This window comes from Corapipo altera, unplaced genomic scaffold (assembly GCF_003945725.1).
Source record: "Corapipo altera isolate COAL_440 unplaced genomic scaffold, ASM394572v1 60, whole genome shotgun sequence".
In the NCBI taxonomy this organism is placed as follows: domain Eukaryota; kingdom Metazoa; phylum Chordata; class Aves; order Passeriformes; family Pipridae; genus Corapipo; species Corapipo altera.
This window is the reverse complement of record NW_020884912.1, coordinates 2,865,210-2,877,524: the sequence shown is the minus strand read 5'-3', so window position 1 is coordinate 2,877,524 and position 12,315 is coordinate 2,865,210. Positions and strand designations below refer to the sequence as shown.

The 12,315-nt window shown below is 40.5% G+C and overlaps 1 protein-coding gene across 5 annotated transcripts in view; it reads right to left on the bottom strand.

Annotated features, from left to right (window-relative positions):
• Nucleotides 1-12,315, bottom strand: part of PHACTR1 (phosphatase and actin regulator 1) — a 303,990-nt gene that overhangs the window by 163,328 nt on the left and 128,347 nt on the right. Inside the window, exon 1 of one of the 5 annotated variants that reach the window (XM_027654040.1) lies at nt 8,098-8,192. The exons of the other annotated variants lie outside the window; for them this stretch is intronic. The gene's annotated coding sequence lies outside the window, so the exon portion shown is untranslated. Of the gene's footprint in view, nt 1-8,097; nt 8,193-12,315 lie in introns of those variants that run through there. 5 annotated transcript variants of the gene reach the window in all.

Sequence of the window (12,315 nt, the reverse complement as noted above, 5' to 3'; positions counted from 1 at the left end):
ATCCCAAGAGTGCTCAGGTCTGCACTGAATCATATGCTTCCAGAATGCAATTTCAGTTTCACATAATGGTTGTAGACATCCAGAATCCACCCAGTAAAGCCAACAAAAATATTCCTGTAGAGTTTCAGCAGGAAACTTCCATTGACAACTGGGCATTTCATTACAAGTGACACACATCTGCGTTGCTGGGACACATGCAGAAGGGTCAACCTACAGCTGTCACTAAACCACTGCTGCTTTGATAAAAATTCAACTGCTTACATGCATTCTGGGCTCTCCTTTTCCAGAAGCAAGGGCCTTCACTGAGGGAAGAGCCACCTCATTCAGGTGCAGGGAATGCACCCTATTCTGGTACTCCAATAGCTAGTGTGTTTCTCAGAGAACATATATTCTCTCAGGCTCCCTAAAAAAGAACAGTCTGCATATAAGATAGCAAGGACAAGGAAAGCTATAAATAAGTGGTTTGGTCTTCCTAGCCCTAAACAAGGCTGAGTAATGGCATGTCATCACTCCCCTTTGGAGATTGCCATCAGGTATGCTGCTACATGCTTGGGGGGAATGAAATGAAAGCAAGCCAGCTGTCCGCTCACTTCAAACACTCACTGCATCTCTGACAACCTTCAGAGCTAAACTCTGTATCTCACTCCCCTGAGCTACTGTTTCAGTTTTCAGCATTAGTTGGAATGAGTTATCTTCTCCACTGCTTTGCCAATTACACCCTACAAATTCTGGGAGCACAAGGAAGACACCATACCTATGTTCTTATGCAAACATGGACATTCACGTAATGCCGAAAGTTTGCCTGAGAAACACACACATGACACAGTACCCCATTCTAGATAATTTGCATCTCAAAATTTTAAGGATAATAAAGTATATCACAAACTAGTTCACAGCACAAACTTAATATTTTGTTGCATTCTTGAAACAGGTATTGTTTTTCACTGCCTTATTACATTTAATCTCTGAGGTTATAACACAATGAAAGTTTCCTTGTAATAACTGCATAGAGCCTTCAAAAAGAATTTTGTTTCCCTAATAGAATGTCACTAGATGATGATTAATTTGCCTCTCCCTTGAGGTCTCAAAGAAAGATGATTTAAAAAAGAAAATAAATAAAAAAGGCCAATCCAAAGTTCATGTTTTCAAATATGACTGGCAACTATGCGGGCCTAGCTTGATGTACATTTAAGACTTTCAAAAGCAAGGAGTCAGAATTTTTAAAAGGCAGTCCCCTTCAAGATGTGTCCAGATGGCCATATTAGCAAACAAACAAAAGCACAATTATTTGGAAACTGTAAGCCTAAACACCACCGATTTTAATCCCATCTTTAAATACAGCTTCTGAAATGACACTATGGACTCTACAAGCAGAGAGCAGAGAAACAGCTCTGTTCCAGTAGAGTGTGACTCCTGGAGACACATGTGACAGAAGAGGGGTTGCAAGTGCAGCACTTCTTCAGGGAAAAACAGCTTGTAAGCAAGAAAGCTCAGGTACAAAACAGGTCAAAACCACTCCAAAATGACTCAGAGGTCTCAAAGACTGAAAACAACAGATCAATTTTAATGGTTGTAAAAAAATCTAGTGCTATTCTTCTGAGAAGTTATTCATCAGAAATAAAAGGATGAACACATGCAGGGCTGATTGCCAATTAATCACTTCTACAAAACAAGTTCCTGGGTAAACTACGCTATGGATGGACACAATCCTGATCTAACTAGGAAAGAAAGTGGCATACAGCACAGTCTGTGCCCCATTCAAGCATGACTTATCTGCTTCTTATTTGCAGTCCACTCCTTAGGGCAGTCCAGGTCAGTCTGCAGACCCAGTAAGTAACTTTGGTGGCTAAAATGAAGGCCAGCAGAGACTCAAAACATAGTTCCTTCAAACTGGTTTGGTCCCTGCAAGAAATGTCTCTGTTCAGCCCCTTTTACTGCTAGCACTGCCAATCTGAGTTTTATTAGATGGCTCCTCCCCCCCTCCTCAGCCTGCCAGCTCTCCAAGGCCAGATGTCTTAGTGCCCACTCTAGATTGGTGATGGTGGTTTCATTTTCTTAATTTCTTTTTCTTCAAACAAAAATCCCAACAAAATAGTGTTCAGCACCATGGCATCCACACTGAATGCCTCTCCAGCTTCTGCTATTTAAGGCATCTGTAAATAACTGAAAAGGATGCCAGCACTTACTTATCTCTGCAGATGGCCTATTGTTTCGGCAGAGGGAAGAAAACCTCAGGCCTAAAGAAGGCTTCTTAAGCAGAGGTTAGTCACTCCTGCTGTTCAGGACTATGTGCTTAGGCTACTACATCTACATGGCTTGTGAATGGGACAAAGCTTCTTTCCCACTGAGATAAATATGCAGAACATGATACTAATTAGCTCAATACATTGCTAATGTAAGATAGTATAAGTCTATCGAGTTCAACTCTCACTAGAGATGTGACTTAAAAATAGGAGTAATAAATAATAGTCACCTAGATGCTAAACCCGTCTCTCCCCTCAAAGAACTACACTCACTACACATCCTAAACATGAATGTGTCTGTACTTATGAAATCTCTCCATGTCATTTTCTTGCTGTGGGGTGACCATAGAATCATTAAGACTGGAAAAGACCTCCAAGATTACTGAGTCCAACCTTTGACTGAACATCACCATGTCATGTCCAGTTGTTTCTTGAACACTTCCAGGGATGGTGACTCCAGCACTTCCCTGGGTAGTCCGTTCCCATGCTTAACCACCCTTTCAGTAAGAAATTCTTCATGGTGTCCAACCTGAACCTGCCCTAGTACAGCTTGAGACAATGTTCTCTTGTCCTGTCACTTGTCACCTGGGAGAAGAGGCTGACCCTCACCTGGCTACAACCTTCTTTCAGGTGGTTGTAGAGGGTGACAAGGCCTCCCCTGAGCCTTCTTTTCTCCAGGATAAACAACCCCGGCTTCCTCAGCTGCTCCTCATATGACTTATTCTCTAGACCCTTCACCACCTTATACAGTATAAGCAGTTACACTATGTCCATGAAAAACTAAGCCAGAACAGGTAAATTTAAAGTATGTGTGGTCACATGATCACAGTTTGCAGAGACTGGACTGGCCCCTCAATGCTAATGATCTCACCAACTTTCCTTCAGTGCTCATTTCAAGGCCTGAAGTTTTCCCCAGGAGATGTCAGTCTCATCTGGGTCAGGTCTCCAATGAGTAGTTTAGCTTCACCATTGGGAAACAGAGAAAGTAAATCTGGCTCGTTACATCATTCAGATCTTTTCATTCTACTCTAACTGCTTAGAGTTGAAAAAATGAAAGGAGAAAAGCCATTTCTTCTTTATTTTCTTTCTTCCCTAAAAATGTGACCCTCCTCCACTCTACTTCCCATCCTTATTCTCAGAAATTTTTTACTTTGGATATTTAACAAAGATATAGCACTATTTTCAGGTTCTGTTTGTTGTGTTTTTTTTTTTAATTAAAATTTAGATGGCTCAGAAGCCTCATATCCTTAAACACACACTTTTCTTTCCTTGTTTCAGACACAGACAAAATATTTAACAGAGAAGTAATCTACTGTTCCTTAGGCACTCCCCCCTCCAGAAAAAAAAAAAAGTGCCAGCAAGGCATAGGTGAGCATAAAATAATACCAAAATTCTTGGCTGTCTGGATCTGCAGCATGCAGGCAGTAAAACTGAAAGAAATCTCACTAGCATGACATAACAGTCAATTATAGTAATCAAGATTTAATGTTAAGTACAGCAGCCTGATTAATCAGTAGATACTTCTATCAATGAAAATGGTGCTCTACAAGTTTCAAGTTTTAGCTCATTGCAGCACATTAAACAAAGGTGGGAAAGGTACAAAGGGAGACAGATTCATTCCCTGTGTAATTGCATTGATTTCAAAAAAAGATCATCTCTTTCATTTTTTGAAAGGCTCTGACTTGATATCAAATTCATACTGAGGTCTTCTTCTGATCATCATTTCTTAGCAGGATATTGAAGGGGTTTTGCTTTTTAAGTGTTTTCCCAATACACTTCTAGGTGTATATAAACTAACAAAATGAAAAAGAGAAATGCTCCATGCTTCAAAACATTTTGGGTTGGATTCACAGTCGAAAAGTCAGACCTGAGGGCAAAACACACCAAGGAAAGTATGGCTTGCAGTCCAGACTACTGTTACACCCAGAAACGGTGAAGTGTTTTATAAAATACATAATTTTTTTAGGAATGCCTGGCCTTGCAGTGCTCAGCAAAACTGAGTTTCCCACTGCATACATTTAAAAAAAATACCCAAACCCAGAAACTCAAAGTTTTTGTATAAAGTCTCTCTTTGCATGGAATCTCCCAAATCTCTTCTTCAGCTAAAAAGGCTCACAATCTAAATTTTCCGGAGTTAAGTCTTGCCTACTTTTATACTGAACTGCTACAGAATGGAAGACCATTTTAACATTAAACCATTGAACTGAGTGACTGAACTTCCTGAAAGTCCCTTCTGACTTAAATTATTTTCTGATGCTAAGTAGCATTGGTTTATTCAAAACAGAATTTTGGTAAGTTGGAAAATAATTTTGGAAAAAAGCTGTCTAACTCAAATTCAAGATCCATAAAAAATTATACTTAGAAAAACAGCATGAAAAATTGAGAGTAATGCTGCAATTTGTTTTGGCACTGAGTAAATTCTGAACAATTATATGAGATTTTTTTTCTATTTCCCTGTTTTGAAACAACTCAAAGTGTGACAAAAATTATTTTCAAGCAAGAATATTATTTATTCCATAGTGTGGGCTTTCTTTTTTGTTCTTTGCATCTACCATGAGGGAGAGGAAACAACTATTAAACAACACTTGCCTCTCAAAAAAATGCTCTCTCTTCCTGAACAGTTTTTCCACTACAGCCGCACTCAGAACAGTTCCCAGCATTCTCTTAAATTGTCAACATCATGAACTTATGGGGATCTGACAACTGGTTAAGAGAACTAGAAACCCAGGTACATTTTGCCATTTCTTAAAGAGATTTTACATGGCTCTATCAGACCAAGACTGGGTGAAACAAGAATTATGTAGAGGCAGAAATACTGCAATGGTGGTCAAAGTCACAGCTACAGCTACAGTTTGCTCTGGGCTTCACCTGTAAGTGAATTTCATGTTTCCTCTACTCAGTGTACTTCATAAATATAACCTTGCACAGATTTTTCCAGGTCAGTTTTGGTGGGGTTTTTTGTTTGTTTGTTTTAGTGTTTGTTTTGGTTTTGGGTTTTTTTTGCTTTGCTTTGGGTTTCTTTGTGTACTGGGTTTGGTCTGTTGTTTGTTGTTTGGTTTTTTTTGTTTTACCCTCTCAGGTTAATACTAAACCACAGACTTTATAACAGACACATTTGGTCCTTTATTAGCTTGACAGGTTGTTAAAAACGCTGAAGACACCTTCTATTCCACTATCTGAGAGTGGTAGGCTTAGAAAGTTTGAGGAATCTGGACTCACACACCAACTGCTTGAAGATCAAGGCAAAGATAACAAAGTTCTAGATTGTTTTTCAGTTTGGTTTATCAAATCCTAGCTTGACTGTTGAACCAGAATTTTTCTTCTCATCAACATATGAAATATTGTGTTGGACCATTTTCTTCCTCTGTCACCTATCACATACAATTTTAGAAAAGTTCTCATTTGCAGATCGTTTATCCAATAAAGCATGATGATTCCTTCAGAGATTAACAGTCTAATCTTCAGTAAGACTGACCATCCCTTATGAAAATCAATAGGTCTGTGCTTTCCTACCCCTCTCTCTTACTGCCCTCGGTGGAGGTAACACATGGAAGTAAGTGTGACTATGCTGACAGAAGTTTCAACTTCTGATCTCCTTGGACTGGGGAGCATGAAGAAAGATTTTGTACGAAGACAGCTGAATTATTCTTTTCTTCAGTACCTTTGAAAGATACTGTAGTGATATGCTGTTAGCTACCTATAGTACTATCTAATGAGCTTCCTTGGTAGCTGTGGATGTATTTGACTACAGAGATACCACCTGTAATATCACTGAACAATGGCATCACACAAATTATGAATATACCCTAAGTGTCTTCCTGGGGAGATTGCCCTGCAGAGAGATGACATTCAGTAGTTTAGGTCACAGAAGAGATGTTCTCCAGTAGCTGCACCTGAAGGCAAGACCAACTGCTTCTCAATTGCAGCTGACCATGGTCTGTATTTTGGGAGCAGAACAAGCAGGGTTGAATTCTCAATAACAGAAACGAGTTTACAAAGGTCCAGCTCTCTTGCCTAGAAAGGTCAGTGAAGTAAGTGTAGCTCTGCTAACACATAGCAAAGGCAGTGGGGTTAAGTCACAGCTAGTTAAGTCACACTACTACATCTGTTGTGTGATGCCAGTGACAACTACAGATATGAAGGGTGCCTTCTACTTTTCAGTGTTTTACCTGAAGCCTTTTCACTGTGGATACCTCCACTGAGAGATAAATTTAGGGAAAGGATTTGGCAAATACTGTTAACATGACAAACCTCTGAACAGGCAGCACAGTTAGCAATTGTAGTGTTATGGAGGACTAATAATTGCATACCACATTTTACAAACTGGCTTATACATAGCTGAGAGATGACAGCACCCACCACCAAAATCTTCCCCTCTCTGATGCAAGTTTACAGCAGCAACACCATAAAATAAACAGTAGAAACACTTCTTAATATTAGAGACTGGAATATCACAGAAGGACAGTGCAACCATCTAAGCTAACATAAGGTCAGGTCATGCACTGCCAGGAAAAAAAGAAACAAAAAAAAGAGAATAGTTGGGGTTTTTTTCTTTACTGGAATGGGTTAGTGGATAAAACGCTGGAGGATTCAGTTTGTATTTCCAGTTCTTGCCAAACTTCTTCTACATCATCAGCTAAGTTGCTTAGTCTTTGTAGTCTCAAAATGTTAGTATTTTCCTACTTAGATGTCTAGCATCATTATGAGTAGCTAAGTTTCAGTATCTGTTTATGTCCATGATGAAAGACAGCAGAGAAGTACATAGAGCAGAACGTCCATTTTGCTCCATACCATGAACACCTAACTATTTACCTGCCTGCTATTTAGGTCTGTAATTACAGCATCCTGTGCCAGCAACCAACCTCTCCATTCCTGGCAGTGTTTTAGAACAGCTTGACCAGAAACCCATAGGATACTTCTGGTACTTCAGGTTCTTTGTGCAAAGTAAGCCAGGCAAATAGCCCTGCTAATCAATGAAGACTGATTCCATACTGAAAGGTACTAGAGAGATGACCAGTCTCTGCTATGAATGTATGGCTGTCTTCATCTACAGTAGAAGGTTGTTTCTATATATTTGCTTTCCAGTCTCAGATCTTGGTTTGTGCCCAGCTCCTCTCTGCAGCCAGACAGCTGCTGTAGTTCTGCATAATCACAGAGCACAGAATAAGCATAAACCTGACTGAAAGTCTAAATTCCATTTCCAAGTGTATCCTCTCCCATCTTTCTGAACAAGCCTTTTCTCCTCTCTTGACCTTTGTTTTCCCCCTCTCCCTCTTGTTTACAGGCCTGACCTGTTTGCATGCAGATGTAAAGAGACTGATTTTGGTAGCCACCAGGTACTGCTAAAATATAGCCGCATTTTCTATCATCTTGGAGTACCTTCAAAATCACATGTTAACAATAGGGTTAAAAAAACAAAAAACAAAACAGCAGCAGAACATAATTTCCCCTTACCTCAGCATTTTCTCACCCTTTCCTAAGTTTCTTTGCAACCAAGGGCTGGCAAAAGTACCACTAGGCCATTTCAGGTCTTCTAGATAACTTTCTACACCATCTCCATTGCTTGTGTTGTTATTCAGGAGTTACTGCAGATCTCAGTTTCAGTAGGATTTGCAAGTCAATCCTCTATCTGTAAATCCCAGATGGCTCAGTGATTTTTAGCACAGCTATTGATCTCCTCATTCACAGATACCAGCTTCTGGGCAAACACATCCAGCTGCTCTCATCAACCCCATCTCACTGCCACCAGCAGCAAAGAGGACTTTGTGAACCCAGACACTACCAGCTAATAATACCTCCACTTTGAGAAATAAAATTAGGCAGGAATAAGCATATGGTTTGCATGTTTGCCTACCTGATTACAGGGTTGCTGTCAGGCTCCCTCCCTCGCTCTGCAACAGCTGTGCTTTCGGCAACTGAGCAACAGCCTTCCTAAGTGTCGTGCTCTGAAAACGCACACGCTCTACACACACCCATCCAGCCTTGTCGCGCCAGACAGCCCCTTCTCCGCCGTCAGCCAGCCGAAAAACAAGTTGCAATTCAACAACCAGCTCCCGTATGAAAGAAAGATACAGAGGTTGGAACAATCAATGCAATTAACCGTTCTGAAAACAGCACGAGGCTTTTTGTAAAAAGGGAACAATCGTGTTTTGTCTGCCCTTTCCCCTCCTCCCATACATTACATATAAATGAAGAAGGTCTTCAGCAGATCCCCGCATATTCGATGCCAGCTGCTCTCTTCTTTCTCATTCTATCTTACACCACTTCAGAACAGCAAGAACAGATTTGGGCTCCATGGCAGTGCGGAAGGTGACTGCTCCTTACCTCCACAAGGCAGGGATTCCTACCTTCTTGCTGAGAATTCCAAGGAACCATTTTCTCTAACAAATGACAGATGAAACCAGTTTTGGAAACAGAAGGTTGTTGAAGGAGATAGGAAACAAGCCAAAGGTCCATCTAGCCTTCCCTCCTCACCCATGCGCTTCCCTGCAGATCACTAAGCTTGTTACAGTAAATCAAGCCTCCACAGGGCTGCAGCAGTAGAAGGAGATTTCAGGCAAAGTGGCATGGGTATCATATACTACTGCAACTCGTTCACATTTGTTGATCTTTGAAACATACAGTTTGTCTCCTTCTGCAGGGAATTACTCAGCCAGGCAGTCACATGGCTGCAGCAGCACAATTAGAGGATTCAAACCGCACTAAGCTCGTCAGGGTTTTGATCTGGAAATCACATGGGGTGGGGAGAGAAATAAAACTAAATGATGACAAGGAACTACTATCTCTGTGCAACTGGGGGCTTGTAACTCTCCTAGTCTGCACTCAGCCGGGGCTGTCACAGAAAAACTCTCTGAGTTGTAGAGTAGTGTAAACCTCACCTGAGTTTGAGAGGAACCCATCAGTACATGAAGTTTGAAATAGGCAGGCAAACAGGCTGCAACACACCCTCAAGAAGGAAAAGGGTACTGGGAGAAGAGGATATGTACGAATATGAGTTTATCAGATTTGGGGGGGCAACAGTTTCAATGATATAAAAATAGTTGAAACTTTTAAGATCAAATTTAAGTCCCATACAGGTCTTCTCCAAGGTTAAAAGGAGAACATTTCAGAGTTTCATAAAGTCTAAAGAGATCTGACAAAAACATTTGTATATGAGATTTTGAGTTGGATCAGCCCTATCATAATGCTTGGGAAAGTATTGTGCAGAACACAATAAAATTAGAATGATGTTGTTTATAAATGCAACTGTAGCACAAAGATCTCTTGGACTTTGTCATGGTAGGATCAACAATGGAGTTTGCACTTGATTTAAAACCCAGCCCAAGAAGCCAGTTCTTCATCCAACCTGACCAAGGGCACATAAAGAGCATTTTTTTCATTGCTGTGGTGCATCTGAGTGTAATAATAGACTCTCCCACTATGGGTTGGATGCCGTGGCCAGGCGTGGTGTTAGGATGTGAGTGAGGCCCAATAAAAAGATCCCCATCTCTGGTGGATGCTGTCATGCCCTCCCTGTCCACATATGGTTAGACATATTCCTTGGAGTCCCCTAAACCCTCAGGAACAGATGTGCTTTGTTGCTTCAGTTAATAGACTGCTTCTAGCTGACTTACAACTTCTTTCACGAATTGCCTGACATATTTCTTTCTTGATCACAGCTTTGCTTACTACTTGTTTTCTTTCTATTTAAGTTGTGTAATGAGGTAGCCGGTTTCATTTTTACGAATTCACTGGGTTTTCAGATTAATTCATGTAATTGTTTGTTCCCTTTTCCTAATATGTCCCTTCCCCCATTCCCCACACAAAATACGTATTGCTACCAGCAGCCCTGTCTCTGCATTCAAGTTCCTGCACAGCACAGCTCTTGCTTGTAATTCTCCTTATGGTCAGGCTATTACTGATGCTGCCAAAATGCACCCAAGAGGCAGCTAAAGATGAGAATCTTCCCGAAGAGGCACTAACAGAGGCACACAGACTCACAGAGGGAATGGGCAGCTCCTCAACACTTTGCCCCTCCTCTGGTTTGTTGTATATGTCCCTCTGAAACTTTCCTTATGATCCAATCCAGCCTGGAGCACTTTCAAATACAAATCTTTCAGCCTTCCAAAGTGCCTCCCCAATCAGTATGTACTGCTGTCCTCCACTGAGGAGGGAGATGAGCGGTGGCTGATAGCTGTGACCACAGAAGTCATGCACTGGAAGATAAGCTCAGGAAAAAGAGGCGCTACTGGAGGGAAACATGTATATCTGATCCTGCCATTTATGTGAGTTTTTTGCTTATTGTGAGCTGGTGATGTTTGTAGTCACAGTGATATAAATGTGGGCTGATCTAGCACACAGCAATTGAACCAAGGGCCTGGCTATCTCTTGGGATTGCTGCATCTTTTTTCCTCTCTGAAAGTTTTTCCACTTTGGGTATGATACCACTCCAACACTCTTGTCTGTACTGCAAGCTGCCCTTTCCTTACCCATTCCACTTATCCCCTGCAAAGCACATGCAGGGAAACCTACAGGAAATTAACATTCAGAATAAAAACAGAAAAAAGAAAATGTTGTTGAAATCCACGTGGGTTGCTGACTATTTTAGTGTGGGAGTCCCCAAACTCAGGGAGGACTCCTGATGGGATGGATTTGGTGTTGCACTTTAATCTAAATGAAAACTGGCATGTATGAAAAGGCTTAAAGCAGAAAGCTGAGAGAATATACTGATTTCTGTGATATTACTGTTCTGAAACTATTATCCTCTGGAGGAAACATACAGTACTTGTTTAAATTTTTATCTTACTTTGGAACAGAAACCTTTACAATAAAGAGAAAAAGGGGAGCTTAAAATCAAGAGTAAAATCCATATAGTGAGGATCTGAATCAAAATCTATTACCACAGTTGCCCTCTGTAAATCACCAGGTGAACAAGAAGCAGCAAGTCAAGTGGACTGATGCTACTGAGTACTCTCTGAACAGTTAGGAAAGCAACACCTGATGGTCATCTCGTGAACATCTTTGGTAGCCTGACACACAGCATTGCCCAGTTTCATCTCAAAAGGCCTATGCTTGTCTGCTCTAGTAAAGAGGTCTCCCCTCAGTTGAATTTTTCAGTCTCCAGCCTCATCTAGGTTGTGACTCAGGTTAGTTTCTTATCATAACTGCTTAGAAATGCAAGGCATACCCTCATTAAAGGGATCAACATTTACTAAAGAATCAGATGTTTTCTCTTGCCACTTTCACTGTGTGCAGCCCCCAGATCTTAAATTTTAATGTTTTAAAAACAGTAATAAATATAGAAGAGTGCAACTGTTCTTTGATTTACTATGTGTGGTTGGTCTATTTTTTACTTTCTATGCTTTAAAAATAAACCTCATGAAACAGTTGTGATTCTGGCATGTTCGCGTGATTTGGGGAGCTGGGATTCCATGAGAAACCTCAGCACGGAATGAAGTTGTGTGCTGTGTTCCACACAGAAGGGCTGAACATTCTGTGTAGCCATCAATCCTTGGTGCACCTCCACCAGATTCACTGAACTCAATACACTGTATCCAAACCAACTGTTGGTTTTGCATGGTAGGGATAAATAAGAAAAAAATCCCATTTCATCTAAATTGTAAAAAATTTCAAGACCTATGAAAGTGGAAAATGGACAAAGCAATCTGGTGTCAAGTAGAATGTCTATGAGAAACAGAGACAGCAGTATATTATCCTAGTTTTGCTAGACAGGCTTATTTTTAATGCTGTGTTTTTGTGATCCATTGAATTATTTTTCCTTTCCTCAGTATAACACACTAAAAAAATCCCAACAATCCAAAACCTTGTCTACTTCAAAATCCCTAGAAATAATGTGAATGCCTAGTAGAATTTTAATGACAGAGAGATTTACTGCAGATTAAATTTGAGTAAGTATCGCTAAGTAATGAGGCAATTCAGGGGACTATAAGATACTGAGGGAGTTTCTGAATTCAGCCTTTTGTCTGTAATACTTGGAGCAATTTACCAACATAGTTCATATTATGTAGTGTTTCACACAAGTGACTTAAATGCGTGTGCTTTTTTTTTAAAAAAAGCTGTACTTCAGAGAAAA